At 42.1% G+C, this 20,607-nt stretch overlaps 1 protein-coding gene and 1 long non-coding RNA gene across 9 annotated transcripts in view; one reads left to right on the plus strand and one right to left on the minus strand.

Annotated features, from left to right (window-relative positions):
* The window catches only part of LOC118894686 (LIM domain containing preferred translocation partner in lipoma), a 697,996-nt gene that overhangs the window by 488,057 nt on the left and 189,332 nt on the right, over positions 1-20,607 (plus strand). The window lies entirely within an intron of this gene.
* LOC118894687 lies at positions 3,987-20,179 on the minus strand. Its single transcript, XR_005019731.1, has 3 exons — positions 20,150-20,179; positions 19,799-19,879; positions 3,987-4,069 (listed from the first exon to the last, which is right to left on the minus strand). It is a non-coding gene; the product is annotated as an uncharacterized LOC118894687 (long non-coding RNA).

Here is a 20,607-nt window from a genome sequence, read left to right on the forward strand (position 1 = left end):
ATGGCTTCTCTTCTAAATGTCCGGACCCTGAAAGGACAGGAACTGGAAGAATGGAGTTGATACAGTGTACGAATTGCTGTAGACTTCATGACGTAAAGTTTAACACAAATTCTATATCTGAGGACAAAACTGATTTCTTTTTTCATTTGTTCTTTTGTTTTGCTTCCATTCAGCACTCCTTTACTGAGACTCTCCAACTGTCTTAACTCCCATTTGGGACACTAAGATGGAGGCCACATGGTCTGTTTGTTCAAATAGAGGAAATGAAATATCATATAAATAACTTTCCTACAAGGGATGAGAATGCTTAGGGAGGTACACATAAAACAACCTGTGGAGGTTCAAGTGAGAGACAGCTTATTGCTAGCCAGGAGAAGTTCAACTTCCGCCAAGCAAATTCATGATAAAGAAGGCCCTCTTTTCTTTTTTTCATGTGAGGGCCCCTGTGAGCTTGGTCAGTTTACATCATTTCTTGAATGGCTGAGGGCCCTGCATGTGAAAACAAACAAACAAACAAAAACTATAAAATAGTGTCAAAGAAGGATAAAGACGTGTTCACCCCATCAACATTTATGTAAACTGTTAAAGATTTATAATATGGTTTGATAGCATACAGCCTCTATAATTAATGGACGTAGCACTTCTGTGATACTTTCCCATTTAAAATTAGGATCTATAATATCGATGATAACTAGATTCATGTTTTCTGTCTCTGAGGCTTTTAAGACATCATGGGGGAGAGGTCATTTGGCAGAATTCATTTATCAGCTAAGGATTAATTTCACCCGCTGATCTTGACTGTTCTAGCTCTCCCTGAAGCTATGGTTGTGGATTCTGTGCACCTTCCTGCCCCTCCTGGCATAAAAGAAATGGACCACGTTGCTGCTTCTCCACATTGAAGACAAGAAATGAAAACTTAGCATGCCCTGCTGAAACTGGAGCGGGGGTGGTGTATTGGTGGAGTAACTGAAAAGCGGTAAATTGGAATATGGCCAAGACCAACACCCAGTCTCTTGAGGAAAATTAGAGCCTCTTGGTTTTTGGGGGTTTTTTGGTAATTTTTTTTTTTTTCTTTGTCTTGCCTTCAGAGAAGATTGAGTAAGATTCAGTCTCTCCGGGAGATGACTGATGAAATGTACCCCTTGGGTTATTTGCATCTCATTCCTGTAGAGTATAAGGAAGAACATTCCCAACCCATTATAACCATGGGCATGTCATAACAGACACCACCGCTTTCTGGAATATATTATTGAACTCTTGGTTTACCGAATTAGCCTGACAGCCCTCCCTACTGAATTGCCCCATTCTGAGCCTAGCTAGTCATATTTGGCTAAGTGTTTACTTAGTACATTCAGGGACGCTAGGTTTACAAAAATGTGGTTGGAAACTCTTTAACTTTTAATTTTGGCACAAAGGAGTTCCCAGCTTTCAAATTCCTAATAATCTTGCTTCCTACTACTCTTCAATTCATTGTTTCCCAACCTCTTTTCTGTGGACACTTTGGGTGAATTTTTACTATTTTTGCTTGATTTCTTTCCCTTCTTTCTTCTCACTTTTCATTCATTGCAGAAGTGGCTTGGCTTTCCTCCCTCTTTTCCATCCTGTCTTGGATACACAGTAATGCATTTGAATCTTTTAGCATACCACAATATGATTTAGATTAGGAAACTCTTCCTTTGTAAACCTCACTTGGTTTTGTTGATACTGCTGTGCCCAAGTTCTGAGTTAACTTAATACCATACTCTCAGTGAAGGTAAGGAAGGAAACGTAACATATAATGGGTACCTTGTTTGCAACAGACACTGGGCTAGGCTTCTTCTTATACAGTTTCTCATTTAATCTTCATGGTAACCCTGCTAAGTGTGGGTTACCATTCCACTTTGCAATGTGGAATCTGGAGCTCGGAGATATTAAATATTTTGCCTGAGGGTGCATGTCTGAGGTGAACTATGAACCCAAACATCTCTGACTTCAAAGTCCATGCTCTTTCCACCTCATGGAAAACCATACAGAAGATCAAGATGGAAGCTTCAGCGGTTATGACATATCTATTACTTCAAAGTCTATAATCCCAGAGCATGCATCCTGCCTTAGCAACTAGAGATGTGTGAATGAAATATTGGTATTCTGTTGTGTAAGCCTTTGACAAAATGACTTTTTGATGCCATTCCGATCCCGTTGAAAATAATTATGATTATGTGGGCATCGGAATAATCAAGAAATATTTTTTAAAGCCATTTCTACATGCCTAACATTAGGCTTAGTTATTTGTATAATATAAAAGGAGAAAAATAGTCCTTCTGGACGGTAGATAAAAAGATGGAAGAATTGAAACAATCAAATAACTGGCACTGATTAGTTTCATTTACAGAGATGAGGCAGTGTGTCAAGTCACTTTTCACTGGGGTATAATGAGAGCCTCGCAGAGGGAGCGTGTGGGTGGGTGTTAAACTGTTTTGAGGAATAATAAGATCTGAATGGGTAGCCTGGGTCTCCATTTCCATCATTTGACTTCCTTCCCTGTTCAAAAACTTCACCAAAACACACAAGTACAAAGGAGGGAAGGAGATTGGGAGAAAGAGGGAGACAATAGCTCCAGCAAATAGGAGAAATATCTTGAAGTCTGTATTTCCTGGTGTATGTATGGCTGTTTGGGTATGAAGAACAACACATCACAAAGTGGTGGTGGTAAAATCGGCTAAATTTAGAAGCCAAGTATAGCGAGTTTAGTTCCAGTCCTACCGTCAGGTTACTGTCATTGTATAACCTCTCAGCTCCCCAGTGTCCTCCTGGAATTGTAGGGATTAGGCTGGATGATCACAAAGTTCTAATTCAGCTCTAGCATTTAATGATTTTACAATTCTTAGTGTGCTTTGATTGCCCACTGCAGTATAGGGACATATATTAACTACTTTAGTATGCATCAAAAGAGGTGTGTTCTTTCTCCTTGAAAATGTTAAAGGCTGACCTTGTTATAGAAAAACATTCTGGAATCACGCTTTCAAAATTCTTAATTTTCAGTTTTCCTTCTTGTACCTTAATGTCTCTGCTGCTGTGTTCCTCTTTCTTATAATAGACACTAGTTTTTAAGTTTTGGCGTTCTTCCCTTTTACATTGGAAGCCAGTTTTAAGTTTTGATGAGTGAAATCCCTTTATTTATTAACGAGAAAGAGTACTAGGGGTGAAAGATTACTCATCTCTAATTCAGAATTTGAGATAGGCTGGATAAAAAGATAATATTTTTGAGAAGAAAGCATTAGAAAAGGGAACATGCTGGAGAAAAAGTAAGTAGCAGTCACTACCATATTCTAGTGGACTCCAACCCTTGAATATTTGTCTATTCATGAAATGTTCTTGATAAAATCCTGCCTTATACTTTTTGAGAGGATACACCAAATTGTTGAAACAGCTACACTTTATCCCAAGGGCAGGTTGTAGCGACTCTCAATTAAGTGTTTTCACTCACCTGCTCTGTTTCCCCACCTCTTAGGTAATTTGAAGTGGGTATAGGACAGGCCATTAGCACTGAAGTTGAGTCCAGGGCTGGACTTCAGAGCAGGATTAATGCGTCTCAAAGTTAACCCTTGAGTTTTCTAACTCTGTCCAGAGGTTACACTGTGAAGGATTTAAAACAAAAACAACAAAAATGTGTTCTCCATTCTTTTTTTTTTAATAAATTTATTTATATTTATTTTATTTTTTAATTTATTTTATTTTTGGCTGCGTTGGGTCTTCGTTGCTGCACATGGGCTTTCTCTAGTTGTGGTGAGCGGGGGCTACTCTTCATTGCGGTGCATGGGCTTCTCATTGCAGTGGCTTCTCTCATTGCAGAGCACGGACTCTAGGTGCATGGGCTTCAGTAGTTGTGGCGTGCGGGCTCAGTAGTTGTGGCTCTCGGGCTCTAGAGCGCAGGCTCAGTAGTTGTGGTGCACGGGCTTAGTTGCTCCACGGCATGTGGGATCTTCCCGGACCAGGGATCAAACCCCTGTCCCCTGCATTGGCAGGCGGATTTTTAATCACTGTGCCACCAGGGAAGCCCCTTCTCCATTCTTTATCATATGTCTTTGTGCTTAACAGAGGAAAAAATACATGTTCTGTATCAGACAAATGATGACAGGGCAAAATCTTCATCAATACCTACAGTTCCTTCTCAATTAGAAAATGAAAACCCCTCTCTTGTATTTAAGACCACTGCAGCCTCTTAGACAGATATTTATGCAGAAGGCAGGAAATGTCATGAAAGCAGATAGACCCTAAGGTGGCTCCTAATTATCCCCACCTCCTGGTATTCATGCCTTTGTGTATGGCACTGCCCTTGAGAGTGGACAGGACTTGTGACTTGCTTCTAACCAATAGAATAAAACAAAGGTGATGGCATGTACAAGATTACTCATATAGGATTGTGCTTCATGAGACTGTAATATCTGTCCTACAAGGAGGCTCTCTCCCTTGGTGGCTTTGAAGAAACAAGCTGCCGTGTTGTAAGCTGCCGTATGGAGGGGACCATGTGACAAGGAGTTCAGGGCAGCCGGTAGCTAAAAGAAACTGAAGGCTTCAGTCCAGCAGCCTGCAGGAACTAAATGTTGCCCACAACCATGTTAACTTGAAAGCAGATCCTTCTGCAGTTGAACTTAATGGTGAGACCACAACCCTGGCAGACACCTTGCTTGCAGCCTGTGAGACCCTGAGGCAGAGGACCCAGCTAAGCCACGATGGTACTCAGGACCCACAGAAACTGAGACCATAAATGTATGTTGTTTCACTCCACTACGTTTTTATCGGTATGCAGCAATAGTTAATACAATCATGTTATTTTTAGAATCCACCATTTTCTTCATCTTTCATTCTTTTCAGACTAGTTACTAAGTGAAAGTGGCTTGTTACCCCATCTTCAGAATCATTGAGGGTATTTTATTTAGGAATTGACTTATCTTTGACTTTGTGTTGGTCTTAAATGTGCTCCTCAGTTTCTGGTATCTCTTCAAATGAGATGTCCCTTGTCTATGTGTTATAACGAAGTTGGATAAGGTTGAAAATCATTGATACATCCTTGCTGAATCCAGTTGAATTATATGAAGATGAGTTTCTCTGAGAGCTGTTTTTAAATCTTTCTGAGCCATAGGTGGTATATCAGAACTTTTCCTAGTGGAAAATGGGGTGTGGAGATCATTCTTTTGAGCTTCTCTGTCATCTGCATTCTAGTGAAATTCAGTTAAAAATCACGAGAATAGGAGCCTTAAAATGAAACTACCATTTTACAAGGTCACTGTTGAGCCTGAAGAATGTTAGGGAAGTGGGGCAGGCACTCAAACTGGCCAAAAGAAGGATGTGTCTTGGGCTTCCCTGGTGGCGCAGTGGTTAAGAATCCGCCTGCCAATGCAGGGGACACGGGTTCGAGCCCTGGTCTGGGAAGATCCCACATGCTGCGGAGCAACTAGGCCCGTGAGCCACAACTACTGAGCCTGCGCGTCTGGAGCCTGTGCTCCGCAACGGGAGAGGCCGCAGCAGCGAGAGGCCCGCGCACCGCGATGAAGAGTGGCCCCCGCTCGCCGCAGCTGGAGAAAGCCCTCGCACAGAGGCGAGGACCCAACACAGCCAAAAATAAATATAAAATAAATAAATTAAAGAAACGTTTAAAAAAAAATTAAAAAAAAAAAAAAAGAAGGATGTGTCTGTATCAGAGCCGCCTCTTTCACCTCCCGCGGGCCTAGGTGACCCCCAGGTGTAGTTTGCTGGAAGACAGGGGCTTGACAATTTGGAAATGACAGAGGATCCTAATACTCCTAATACTCTGAAACAAGCTGTAGCCCTGGAGTAACCCCAATGTGGCCCCAGTGTGGTCATGCCTCTTCTGACTTACATGGGAAATTACCAAACCCTCAACTAAGCTCTCTATCATTTCTTTATTCACCCAACCAAATGGAAGATAAAGAGCTATTTGGAAAGTTCCCAGAAACACTACTTCATATTTCTTTCTTTATAACACTCATCACATCATTCTAGCTCCTGTTCCAGTATCAGCAGAGCCCCTCTTCGTGGAGCTTCCATTTCCATCATGGTCCTGCGTTACAGCACGTTTCCCTCAATTTTGAATGAATGAGTGAAAAAGGAAATGAATGAGCAGATAAGTATGCTTGAATGTTAATAAGACAAACCACTTTCTTCTTCCCGTGAGGGACATTACATTTGGTATAGCTACATATAGCTCAGATTTATTTTATGAGTTAAAAGCATTTTGTTAAACTATTTCTAAAACATTCTGAATAGGTCACCCAAAAGAATATGGGGAAATCAATTGGACTGTAACTTAACCAAGAAAGTATTGATTATCTTCTGGGTTCAGAATACGTTGTACAATTCTGCATTACTAGTTAGCAGAGAACTCCTAAGGCTTATGAAGACTTTCCCAAGGACACAACACTCAGAAATAGCAGGGAAGAGATATAAATCCTAGTCTTGCCGATTCCAAACTTCATACTCTTTCCTTTATGCACAGACATATATTTAGCTAACATTTTCTATGCATCCACTGTGTCCCATGTACCATGTTAGATACGATGAGGGAATACAGATAAATAAGGCCTAGATCTTGCCCTTATAAGGAAAAAGATAATTAAGGAAGTGAAAATTCTGAGTTTTGTGGAAAGAAAGAAAAAGATGCACAAAAAGAAGGCCAGGCTCAAGTGAGTGCAGTTAGATTATAAATCTGCTGATGTAGGTAGGTAACTTGACGTTTCTGAGAACTGTTTCCTCATGTGAAAAATGGGGGCTGATAATCTGCTTTACAGATTGGTTGGGAAGATTGAATGAGAAGACAAGGGGAGTGGCTGGCATTGAACGGACAATCCATAGTAGGAGTAGCAAAGTGAGCTTTGGGGTATGTTTGGTAGAGAGGCCCCTGACTAAGGGGGGAGTGGTGCTGGACAGAAGAAGCCATGTGGGTTGGTAACTCAGTGACCTGGGCTCCAGTCACCCAGCAGCGTGTGACTGTGGGCCAAGGCTTAGACACCTCAGACTCCTCAGGTGTAAAATGGAGATCATTGGAAGGCCCACCTCACAGGGTGGTTAGAAAAACATGCAGATAACAACACAGGTGTGGCTGTAAATCATGAAAATCTATGGGAAAGTTCACTTATTATTTTTTTTACTATCAGGAATATAATAGGAGCCACCTTCTTTAAGATTGTGCCCTTTCACCTGTTTGTAAAATCATGGCTGTTACCGTGTCCTCTCTAGCCAAGCAAATGCACATTTCAGTATTTGTGATTATCTTGCTTTAGCTTGCCGAGACTTTGAATACATGTGTGTGTGTGTGTGTGTGTGTGTGAAAAATATTTGGCCTCAGTGGAGAACTGGTGCATTTCTGTGTACTCATGAATGTATTATATACACGCTCTGTATAGCCACTTTGTACCTTGCACTTGACTTTTCCACAAAGCTTAAGCTTTCTCCTCTAACAGAGACAAAATTAGTAGTAATAATAATAATAATGGTAAGCAGTTGTAATGCCTTATTTTGAAAACCTTATTCAAATACATTTCATATTTCTCTCCGTCCGTAGAGGCCATTCTAAGCATTTGAAACCTCTTGATGACTCAAGGTCATCATCATGACCATCTATTATTGACTCTGCTGTAATGCAGGAATTTGTCTCTCCTGTCCCCTCAGGCTGTCAGCTGCCATTTCTGCTGTCACTGCGCCGCCTCTCACAGTCTTTCCCACCACCTTCTAATGTTTACTGGTTCTAATCTCCTCTGGTATGAGGAAGCAGCAGCAAAATGGTCATTAAAATTGTTGGTGAATATGAGCCAATAAGCACTGGATGCTCATAACTCCCAGAGGAGCATCCATCAGAGGAAAGAATTCTTTTATTCTGGCATTTTTAAAATTTTTTATTTATTTATTTTTAACATCTTTATTGGAATATAATTGCTTTACAATGGTGTGTTAGCTTCTGCTTTATAATAAAGTGAATCAGCTATACATATACGTATATCCCCATATCCCCTCCCTCTTGCGTCTCCCTCCCGCCCTCCCTATCCCACCCCTCTAGGTGGTCACAAAGCACCGAGCTGATCTCCCTGTGCTATGCGGCTGCTTCCCGCTGGCTATCTATTTTACATTTGGTAGTGTATATATGTCCATGCCACTCTCTCACTTCGTCCCAGCTTACCCTTCCCCCTCCCCATATCCTCAATTGAGTTCTCTACGTCTGCGTCTTTATTCCTGTCCTGCCCCTAGGTTCATGAGAACCTTTTTTTTTTTTCAGATTCCATATATATGTGTTAGCATACAGTATTTGTTTTTCTCTTTCTGACTTACTTCACTCTGTATGACAGACGCTGGGTCCATCCACCTCACTCCAAATAACTCAATTTCGTTTCCTTTTATGGCTGAGTAATATTCCATTGTATATATGTGCCACATCTTCTTTATCCATTCATCTGTCGATGGACACTTAGGTTGCTTCCATGTCCTGGCTATTGTAAATAGTGCTGCAGTGAGCATTGTGGTACATGACTCTTTTTGGATTATGGTTTTCTCAGGGTATATGCTCAGTAGTGGGGTTACTGGGTCATATGGTAGTTGTATTTTTAGTTTTTTAAGGAACCTCCATACTGTTCTCCATAGTGGCTGTATCAATTGACATTCCCACCAACAGTGCAAGAGGGTTCCCTTTTCTCCACACCCTCTCCAGCATTTATTGTTTGTAGATTTTTTGATAATGGCCATTCTGACTGGTGTGAGGTAATACCTCATTGTAGTTTTGATTTGCCTTTCTCTAATGATTAGTGATGTGGAGCATCTTTTCATGCATTTGTTGGCCATCTGCATATCTTCTTTAGAGAAATGTCTATTTAGGTCTTCTGCCCATTTTTGAATTGGGTTGTTTGTTTTTTTGATATTGAGCTGCATGAGCTGCTTGTATATTTTGGAGATTAATCCTTTGTCAGTTGCTTCATTTGCAAAAATTTTCTCCCATTCTGAGGGTTGTCTTTTCATCTTGTTTATGGTTTCCTTTGCTGTGCAAAAGCTTTTAAGTTTCACTAGGTTCCATTTGTTTATTTTTGTTTTTATTTCCATTTCTCTAGGAGGTGGGTCAAAAAGTATCTTACTGTGATATATGTCAAAGACTGTTCTTCCTATGTTTTCCTCTAAGAATTTTATAGTGTCTGGCCTTACATTTAGGTCTTTAATCCTTTTTGAGTTTATTTTGGTGTATGGTGTTGGAGAGTGTTCTAATTTCATTCTTTTCCATGTAGCTGTCCAGTTTTCCCAGCACCACTTATTGAAGAGACTGTCTTTTCTCCATTGTATATCCTTGCCTCCTTTGTCATAGATTAGTTGACCATAGGTGTGTGGGTTTATCTCTGGGCTTTCTATCCTGTTCCATTGATCTATATTTCTTTTTTTGCACCAGTACTATACTGTCTTGATTACTGTAGCTTTGTTGTACAGTCTGAAGTCCGGGAGCCTGATTCCTCCAGCTCTGTTTTTCTTTCTCAAGATTGCTTTGGCTATTCGGGGTCTTTTGTGTTTCCTTACAAATTGTGAAATTTTTTGCTCCAGTTCTGTGAAAAATGCCATTGGTAATTTGATAGGGATCTGGCATTTTTTTCAAATTGCTATTTACAAACACAGAGCTGAGTCTGCTCCTCCTGCTGCTGCTTCTTCATCATCATCATCTTTTTCTTTTCTTTTCCATCTCTCAGGGAAATGGGAAATGTAGGCTCTGACTATATGCTTCCTTACCCTCTGCTCAGATTTTGTTCTGCAGTCGTAACAATTAGAGGAGTGTTTCTAAATTGGATCACAGCTGATTGTCTCAGTTCACTGTGGCTTTAAGAACAAGCTAATCTGAAGCCACATACTGTTGGCAGCTTTCATCCATTTATTTGGACTATCAAGCAAGAATGCTCACAATCTTTCAAATGAAAGAAGACATCTTTATTTCCAGTTCACACCCTTCATAATAAGAAGGGTATTTGAAATCAAGCCAAAAAGCATAACTTAGTTCTCTAACTTCATATTACAGATGCTTGCAGTAATGGAAGAACACTTCCTTACTACCCGGCCTTATCCCCAAATCAGCAGCAGAAAATGACGGTGACACATTCAGACTCAAACAGCAGCAAGAAAAAATAGAATCATATGCTTCAACTTATAGGAAAGGCCTCAGCTTTCCTGAAAGTGTAACTTTAGGAAGTAAGTAGAGATACAGACCCAATAGAGGAAGATGCCTTTTTACTTAGAAGTCATGTGTGAAAGGATCATTGTGTCATTATTACTGAAAAGGAGCCTGTGTAATAGTTACCCAAACTTTGAAATTAGGGAAAATCTTATTATGAAACACAGATCTCGTTTTACTCTGGTTAAGGCCAGAACTTAGAGGCTGGAGAACTAAGTTTCCCAGCAGAAGTGAGGACTTCCTGTTACAGAGAAAATGTTGCTGAGAACATTAAGTGGGCTGATTCTCCACGGTGGGGGGCTGACGGTTCCCCATTGCATCTTCCCAAGTTCATTTCCCGTTACATCCTGGGAGACAGCCAGCGTCACAAGTCCACGTTAGGACACACTCCTATTGCTCCCTCCTTCCTTTCTGCCTGGGACAGCCTTCCCCACCCCAGGCTCTGCCTCCCCCTCGCCTCCAGGAGGTACTTCCTGAGCTGTTGCCTTCCCAAGCCCAAGTGATCTCTCTGGGGGAAATCTCCAAGGCATTAGACCTACTCTTCTCTGAGATCGCTTTGATCACGATGTACCTACAACGATGGTAACTTACATAATGGCTTATCTTTATGCCATCTGCAAGCTTCCTGAGGGCAGGAGCTGCTTCTAATTTATCTGCTTCCCTTATGAACCTGCACCCCGATGCAATTCTCAAAGTATGCTTTTAACCAATATTTATGGCAGGAAGGGAGAGAAGGGAGGGAAGGTGGGAAAGATGAAAAGAAGGATATATTACAACTATAGAAAGCATATATCTAGGGCCCTAATGTAATAATGCTAAATAATACTTTTGACTTGTATGCCATTTTTACCACGTACAGTTTTTCACTGTATTTCTGTAGCATTCATCACTATCCTAATATTGTGTGCATGGGTGTGTAGTGTCTATCTGCATGTGTATCTTTTTAATATGTGTGTATATTGCTCCTCTCTCTCTCTCTCTGACACACACACACACACACACACACACGTTGTGTGCACCCACAGCATAAGCTCTCTGAGGGCAAGGACATTGTTGTGTTCATGACTATATCCCCAGCTACTTGAACAGTGCCTGACAAAGAGGGGAAGCTCAGTAAATATTTGTTACGTGAATGAATGAAGATATTAACTCTTTGGTCATCCAAACCTTGTGAGGTGAATACAACACCATGCTTGTCTTCCTGTTTTGCAGGTAGCAAACCTAAAGCCTCGAGACCACTCAAGGTCACATAGCTAGTCATGGGCACAACCAAGACTTGAACTCAGATTTTCTATTTCCGTATCCTTTCCCTTCTGTCTTCTGGGAATTTGCTATATTAGTAGCAAAGCAAGAAAAGTCACACAAGGAAAATTTGTTTCCAAATTTAAATGCATGATGCGTACACAAGAAATTACTGACTTTTCAATCCAATGATAACACAGATTGTGTGATTTTTGGGGGAGGAAAAGCCTTTCTTTTCCATCCTCTTGCCTTTATTAGCATACGTGTCAGTGTATGCACACATACACACACACACACCCCCCACAGCTCTCAGCTTGTACTTTTCCAGTCCTTGTTAATTCCTCCTGTAGGCTCTCCCTGCCCTGATAGCACCAGTACCTGTCAGGGCTGTTGCTTAGTCAGGCCAAGGCCAAGTGACGTGCAGCAGGGTTTGTTATGGTCCCTTTGGCAAGTGCAAAGGGCTTGAAGGAAGCAGCAGAGCAGGCATTTCAGGAGTAGAACTAGGCTGGGCTGTTGTCAAAAGTTTATGTTCGCCCTAATTGTAGCTCACATTGGCAAACACAGTAAACATCCATGCAAATTACTAAGTTGTACTGAGTGTCCAAGGATGTCAATAATCACCATGAAATCTGAATGAAATATCATGTTTTGCTGAAACAGAAGCCAGGTATCGCATGCCGTCTCCCCCTATAATTGCAGACAGATTTGGTGCATACACACCAGCCAGGAAAGGACACCCCTTAAGGCCCTGATGCATGGAAGGACCTGGAGACATTAGGCAGCAAATTGAGGTGTAGCAACAGTCACTTTCTATTCTCAGGCACCGCTCTGTTTTGCTTTTATCTTAAAACAGGATGACTACAAAGAGGAATAAGGTATACAGTGATACAGGCTCCTACACTGAAGTACAAGAGAAAACACGCGTTTGCTTCTATCCGAAGCCCGTGAGGGGAGAGATGAGTCAGTAAAAAAACTGTACAAAGGAGATCTTAAGTCACAGACTCTGTGGCAGTGGCAGTGAGTAGCCCATGAGCTCCCCAAGGCCTCTCTCCTTATTCACTCAGACAGATCATAATGGGGTGAAAGGCATGTCTACACATTCATGAGTCTGATTCTCCATTAGACCGTGAGTCAGGCTGTAGTCCATGAACTTGGGGTGCTCGGTGTAGGTAGGACTCATTTCTTTCCCTTTTCCTTTCTCATAAGTGACTCAGGAGACTCACTGGAGACCCATGTGAGCGTCTCATCCTGGATTAGCACCGTGGAAGTGCATGTCCTCTGAGCTTACTGGATTCACCCAATGAAGCACGCCTCTCCTTTGGTTTCACCTCCTGTATGTGGTTTGCAGAGGTGGGCTGTTTGGGTTTCCCACCCATCCACGACTGGAAGTTTCTGTTTCCACATTTTGGCTGCCAGTTCTATATTTGGTCCAAATCCTGCTTTTTGCCTGGTTTCCTAGGGAAACAGCTTGTCAAACTGCTGTGTTTTTGGTCCATCTGCCTTGCCCGCTTGGGTTTTTGATTGTGCACTCTGATTATTTCTTAATCTGACAGAAAGGCACAAGGCGTGAAATGAGGGAAAACTCTTGAAATTTCTTAAAGACAAGTTTATGAAAATGAATGGTCAGTTAGGAAATCACGGTTGGGGAGGTAGGGAGGGCAGTTTGTGTTTATGTGTTTCTAGTTGTCTATATGTTTACAGCAAGTAAGCCAGTGTAAGTGAACAATAGGAGGGTCAAGAAATCTTATTCTATTGATGCAAAGATATTACATATAAAATATCAGTGTAGATACAGTAACACCCCTGTAAGGACCATCCAGTCAGAAGTATCAGCTATGATGTAGTTAAAGAAATACTAGACTCAAAGTCAGGAAACCTGAGTCTTTATGTCATTTTAATCTCAGGCTGGATCTTTTCATCAGCACAAGCACCTCATTTTACTTTTGGAATTAAGACCCCTTGTGCTGAAGATACTGCCCAGCAAGCTGCATTTATTAAGGAAATGTGCATTCTTTTCCAGTTTTTATACTCCAGCTCAGACACTTTGATCATAGAGTGATATAACCAATGTCACTGCAATGAGTTGATATTCTATCAGTAAACAGTCTAGCCCCAGCCAAATACCTGTGTATTTTAGGCTTTTTAAAATTTTGAAGTCATCCTGAAGCTCTGTTATACAGGTATCATGGCACATCAGGGCCTAGGGGCAAAAGGTTGAGGACCATTAACCTAGATGATTTCTAAAATCTTCTACAGATTCTTAGGTTAAACTCTCCCAAACTCTTTTGGGGCGTGAAAGCTGGCAGAGAAGGAGAAGTAAGTATGTCTTCTTAATTGTGGAACACCTATGTTCACCTTACCCAGGGAGTTCTGTCAGCGGGCCTAAGGTCTGCCACATTCTTGCATGTTCCCAAGATAGTTCTAGCTTCCTGAAGTCATAGATGAGCCAGGTTCTTCCCTGTGGTTCATGGGTAGACTGTTTGGGGGGAGCAGCTGTCCAGGTCACATTCCAGAACATCACCACACACCTAGTGTTAGAAACGGAGCCCTCAGCAGATAGAAGCTGTTGTTTCATTTAATTACTTTTCAAGATGCCATTACCAGAAATTTTATGTAAATACATATTTTATTCCCTGAGGCGTGTTAACATGAGACCAAAATTATACAGCACTGAAAAGAAAACAGAAATTCCTTCTTACTAGTTTTCTCTGTGTGCTATTGGGAAGATGCTATAGGATAACAAAGGTGCTCAATCTTAGCCAAAGCCTCTCGCTTTGCTATTCGGTTTGCAGAATCATAGGAATGTGGCATTGATATTCATTAGTTCAACACAATTCATTTCAATGAACATTTACTGTTTGCCTTCTCTGGGTCAGGTGCTGGGTCCATGCTGTGAAAGTATGGACACTACTAATCCCGAAACAAACACTTAAGAGTTCCTATAATGTGCTAAAAGCATGTAATGTACACTACTGGCTAGACAGTAATTGGTGCCTCAGAGAGGGTACTTATTCATTTATCAAGTACTTATATTGCACTTATTACGTGTCAAGCACTGTTCTATTTATTAACTCATGTCATCCTCAAAACAGCCCATTGAAATGTGAGCACTGTGATTATCTCCATTTTGCACTGATGCACAGAGAGGGTAAGCCATCTGCTCAGAGTCACACAGTTAATAGCAGTGGGTCCAGGCAGTAGGCTCTGGTGTGTGTGCTCATAAGCACTATGCTGTGCTTTGAGAGGTGAGAGGAAGAAGAAATTGCTTTGGCTTCAGGATCAAGGAATGAGGCATCTGAAGTAGGATGTGAAGGCAAGTAGCACTGACCCTACAGGGGATGTTTGGGACTGTCTGGCTCTTGGCATTCATGACAGTGGACATAACATGGGCGGTAGCCTTGAGGTGGAAAATGGCCTCTGTGGTTGTGTTGAAAGAATAGTAATTTCATTTGTCTGCGTGAGGCCACTAGGCGATTATAGGTCTAAGACCCGCATGGCAAGCAGAGCACGCCTGTGTCCGCTGCAGCACTCTGCTCAAGGTAGAGAAGCTAACTGCTAAGACCTGCCGTCCTGAGAGAGAGCACCCTCAGATGCATAAACCCAATTAAGCAAGCTGGACCACTTCCCTAAAAGGTATTCACCTCTCTGTTGGTGAAGGAAGCTTTCCAAATTCAACCCATTTGCTTTAGTACAACCCATGTCCCACTGGAGCCAAGGAATTCTGAGTTGTAGACATTTTTCTTGCTCCCTTGATCAACCTTCTCTACCCTTCTTAAATAATTTCTGGGTCACCCCTTCCTAGGCAGGGATGAGTCTCCACTGAGAAAGGGAGAGACAGGAGTAAAGAGCCCCCTGAAGGGGGTGCCCTTTAGCAGGGCAAAGTGCTGAGGAAAGCTTCTTTGCCCGCCTGGGCATCAGTTCCAATGGCTCACACACAGCTGCAGCTCTTCTCCCTTCTCCGCGGTGCTGGCTTTATCAACCAGCAAGACGAACCCACTGCCTGGGAGCTGCACAGCTCCCTTTTTCAGATGCCTCTTGAAATCTCTTGGAAAAACATTTGCTATCACAGCCTGTGCTGAGTTTAGCTGCCATGCTTAGCTTATCACCTATGCTTAAAAATTTTCTTAATTTAACAACAGATTTTCCTCTAAAGGTTCTCTTTCCTCTACCAACCACCACCTCTCTTTTCTTCACTCAGTTTGGCCATTATTTAGGCCAGTGTCAGAGGTATTATTAGGCACACAAACAGGTCCAAAGGATGACTCCTTACTCTTGGAGCCAAACGTGGACATACTGAGAGCTACATTTTCCCTCCATCTTTGTGAAGACAGTGATGCAGTCAGGGTATCACCATGGCCTAATGTGTATAATTACAGGCTTTGAAGGCAGGCAGCCCTGGGCCAGAGTGTGTTATGCATAGTTCACCTCACCGAGCCTCAGTTTCCTCATCTGTATAATGGGGATATTATCTGTACTTGCCTCACAGGGGTTTTTGGATTAAATGCAATAATCTATATAAAATACTTAGCCCAGTGCCTGCACACTCTCAGTGTCCAATAAATGTAGGCATTATTAATACTGATAACAACATGAAGGATGAATCATACCAGTCAAAGTACCAGCTCTTCCTCTGGATGATTTTATTTTATGTAGCCACGGGCCTATACGAAAGGCAGTGATGATAAGGAGAAGGTATAGAAAGTTCTAGCCTCCTTTAAACTAAGTTGAGTGGCTCCAACTTATCCCCACAGCCGTTCTTGCAACTCTTACCCTGACTGATGGCTCTGGGGAGAAATCTAATGGGCACCATGGATGCAGGAGGGATAGAGGATTCCCATGAGGAATGCCAGACAGTAAAAAAGAGAGAAGTTAACTTGGTATATGACTTCCAGTGTTTAAACTAGCACTTGTTCTTGCCCCCATTTGCTGGTCAGAATTATCTGGGGAGCCTTGTAAACACACCAGTTCCTGAACTTCATCCCCAGAGATACTGATTTAATTGTTCTTGGGTGGGGAGTGGGCATTATTATTTTTTAAGCTCCCCAAGTGATTCCAGTGGGCAGCCAGGCTTCAGAACCCATGACTTAGAGGATGGGGGAACCGAGGGAGGAAATGGAAATGCGCTGACGGCAACCACGAGAAGAATCAGTGTGAGACAGACTCAACAAGTGCTCAGGGAGCTGGAGCTTTGCTCCTGCTCCATCGCTTATCTCTGGGCCACATTTGCAGGCAGTACAAAAAAAGCAGGGTTAGGGGGACGTCAACATCAAGGATGTGAAAGTTGCGTCTAATCTTCAAATAGATAGTAAGCAGGGGCTTTACGACTCTAGCTTGGGGACCGGCAAAGGCACCTGGTATGTGCGTGCTGAGGTGAAGTATATGTACTGATGTGAGCGCCTCAATGTCAGGCTCTCTGAAAGGACAGATTTTCTTAATTTTGCTTGCTGTCAAAATAATAAAGGAATTCTGTGGCTTTCTTACGAGTCTTTAGATTTATATGCTTGGTTACAGCTTATCTCTTTTCTCCGTGCTTTCTCATTTCCAGTTTCCAAATTATGGGAAATCATCTAGTTCAGTTCCAGCTGCCTCATGTTAGAGATGAGCAAACTGAGTGATGCCTGACATCTCACAGTCCTGTAGGAACAGATCTCTTGTCTCCTCGGGCAGTGCACCATGGTCTACTCAATACGGGGTTCAAGGATGGAAGGGCTAACTTAGGAATGTCTCCAACTTTCTCCTACTCCTTCTGTTTTCTTGACCAAAGCCTGGACTGTCCCCATGCCATCCTGGCTAACCATGTGTCTTATTTTCAAAGACGACTGAAGTTTCTTCCTTTTGAAAACACAGTTCTTACCTTAACTGCCCTAGGCACCACCGCAGAAGAACCATGACCTTGCTGAGAGCCACTGCATGCCAGATGAGACTCAATTTTCCCTGAGTACTTAGGAGAGGAAAAACAATAATGCATATGATGGGCTTTTGGCCCTGCACCCAGATTCTTGAGGAGAAGATACAGTTTGCCACAGCTTATATTCTGATTTAAAGAAAAATGCTTTGTTCTGATGTCACTTGTCTAATTAATAGTAAAAAAAAAAAAAAAAAAGGACTGAATTTTTCCTATGCAATGCCATCCAGCCTTTGAGATTTTAGAGTTAGATGGCCCAAATCCATTGTCTTCTGTGACGCTTCCTAATGGATAAATCTAACCCTGGTGTTCACAAGGCATTATTATATTCAGGGCTCATACATAGCACTGATCGTTCCCTTCTCATAATTCGTGTGTCCATTCAGTGAACATTTGTTGACTGCCACCTCCATGGCCAGGTGGTTGGAGGTTAGGGAAATGGAGCACAGGGCATGTGGAAGGGCATGAATAGTGAAAGTTGAGGCTATGAAGGCAGGGCTGCAAAGAACTTTGTAAAGTAATTCTCAGGGGGTTGGCAAAGCACACCCAGCAGAGGTGTGTGAGAACAGAGGAGTGGTGTCAGTGGATTTGTATCTTAAGAGAGAGAACAACTGATTATGGTTTATCCATTCAGCAGACACTAAATAAACACCTTCTGCATGGCAGACACCACGCTTGGCTCTGAAGATACAAGAAAGAATAAAAAAAATGGTCCTTGCCCTCAAGGAGCTCACAGTCTATTGAGTTGCCTTTCTGACTTTCCCACTAGATTGTGAGCTCCTGGAGGGCAGGCACTTTTGTTCAACTGAAAAAAAGTGCAAGTTTCAGAGTTAAACCTGGATTACAATCCCAGCTCTATTATTTTTATTGTATGCACCTCAGTTCACTGATCCGTAAATCAGGGCTCTTAGTGCCTGCCTCACTGAGGATGTGGAAAGATTAAATGAGAAGACAGGATGCGCTTGACACAGCAGGAGCTTTGTAATCTGTTTCTTTCTGTATCACAGTGCCTGGCCTGTGGTAGGCTTCAGGAAGTATACTTCTGCTGTCTGGCTGGTTGGAAGGCCTGTGTACTCTGGTGCCTGTAGGTTGGGGGATTTCAGCCTAGGATTTGTAGCTGGCAGATCTCTTCTCTGCTTGGGCAGTGATCAAGTTGCTTACTCCCGGCTGTGAACTGCAGTCGGGACTGTATCGCCTTCTGGATCCTCAGTCCCTGAATGCCAGGCATGCATCTTGTAAAAGTCAGAAGCAAAGTCAAAGGAAAATGACGAAATTTCCTCTCTGGCCAAAATGCTATCACTTCATCAAGGGCAACAGAACTTCTTGGCAGGAGAAGTTGATTTGCCTGTGCTTATAATTGTATTCGCAAGTGACTGAGTCCTTCTCACAGTGGCTTAAAGGGGTGGTGTTGGCTGTCCCTGGTCTTTGTCTGACATTCTGTTGTTTTCACATTTTCACAATTCATGATGTCACTCATTCCTAATAAAATCTCTCTGAAATCCATATGGTCTGAATTTGAACACTTTACTGTATTCATTCAGTCACCAAGGAGATTGAGACCCACAAAAGTAAACTGACTTGCCCAAAGTCATAAAGCTCCTCGTGCTGTGTGTTTGTAAGAGGTTTGCTGTTACATCAGAGAAACTGTGAGGAAAGATACTAGTACTTTTTTGTCTGGTTAACACATGATGGTATGTCAGGAGATCTGGGTTCGTTTTTTGGCTCAGTGAGTGAGCACAGGCAACGCCGAATGGGGTTCTTAATATTGATATGCTTCTCAGACCTGTGAAATCACTGTCTCTCTTTCCCTGACTGATCACAAGGTAAACCTGTTCCATCATAGACCATGTCTTCAATATATTGACCATATTTACATTTGACAAACTCTTAAAGATTTCTATAATGCTTCCAAGGGTAATTATCTCCAAACCTACTCTGTGAAGTATAGGTAGAACCCACTTGGTCCAGAATAAGGTCTAGGGAGATCAGGTGACATATGCTAGGTCATGTGACCAGTATGTGGCAGATTTAGGGCTGAAATCCTAGTCCTCTGGCTCTGACTCCGGTACTTGTTATAGTATCTGACATCTCGGCCTCCATCTGACCTCCTTGCTGTTTGCTGTGGGTTAGGCTTTCCCTTTGGAAGTTAGAACTTGGCAAAGCTAAACTGACAAGCTTCTAAGTTTGCCATAGTAATGCAGGTGTGATATACCCTTCGAAGTGAAAAATATGTGGCTTTCAAGGGACTGCTCCACTTGTTTAAAGAGAAGTTTTCGTTTATTTCCCAATTTTACCTCCAATTTTTTTTAACATTCCGCAAAATGTTCCAAGTTTCTTTAATCTACAAGTTGGAAGTGAGAGGTTGGCCTAATTTCTATGTTCCCTTCGAGCACAAGCAATAACACATCTTAAAGGGTGATAAATAGCAGTGTGAAATATAGATGGGTTCTATAAATACTCACAGAAATCCCTGTAGTCAGAGCCAGGTAGAATACGAGAATAGTCACGGCATTCTTCTCTCCTTCGCCATCCTCCTCCCTCTGCTAGAGGTAGTTTCGTGGTTAAGAACACAAACACTAGAGCTAGACAGTCCAGGATTTGAGTCTTGGCTCTCCCGGTACTACCTGCAAGACTGTAGACAATCTATCTAACCTTCCGGGGCCTCTGTTTTCCTCATTTGGAGAAAGAGGTCTAATGCTATTCCATGTGGTTTGTAGAACATTGATTTAGTACAATGCCTGCACATTTTTAGTTGGTAATTATGGTTACCTCTTATCACTGTGTTTATCTTCATCCAAGACCCTTTTTCTTACCCTTTAGGATACGTCTATCCGTGTCTTTTCCATAGAGAAGAAATAGTATCAGCTACATTTAACGTCAGTTTATGCTACTGTGTCATGGGGTGTTTTGCATTTCTAATTTTATCTTCACCTTTCTAATCAAAGTGCTGACTAATGCAGTATCTGCCACCTTGTGCCGGCTCAGTAAATATGATTTGGATTAATAAATTTTAATTTTAACTTACAAGAGCAACATAACAACCTAGCCAAAAGTTTAGAAAACAGAGAAGAGAAAACACCGACAGTGCAACACTCATAATACCACACATGGTATAGCAGTAAAGGCCATGGACTGTAGTTGTGTTTGAATCCTGGCTGTGATACCTTGAGCGCTCTACTTACAACTCCAGGCTTCAATTTCTTCATCGCTGAATGAGTAACTACCTGAGCAGGAGGTTGGGAGGGTGAGGTGCATTTGAAACATTTAGAAC

The sequence above is a fragment of the Balaenoptera musculus genome, chromosome 4 (genome assembly GCF_009873245.2).
Source record: "Balaenoptera musculus isolate JJ_BM4_2016_0621 chromosome 4, mBalMus1.pri.v3, whole genome shotgun sequence".
NCBI classification, from domain to species: domain Eukaryota; kingdom Metazoa; phylum Chordata; class Mammalia; order Artiodactyla; family Balaenopteridae; genus Balaenoptera; species Balaenoptera musculus.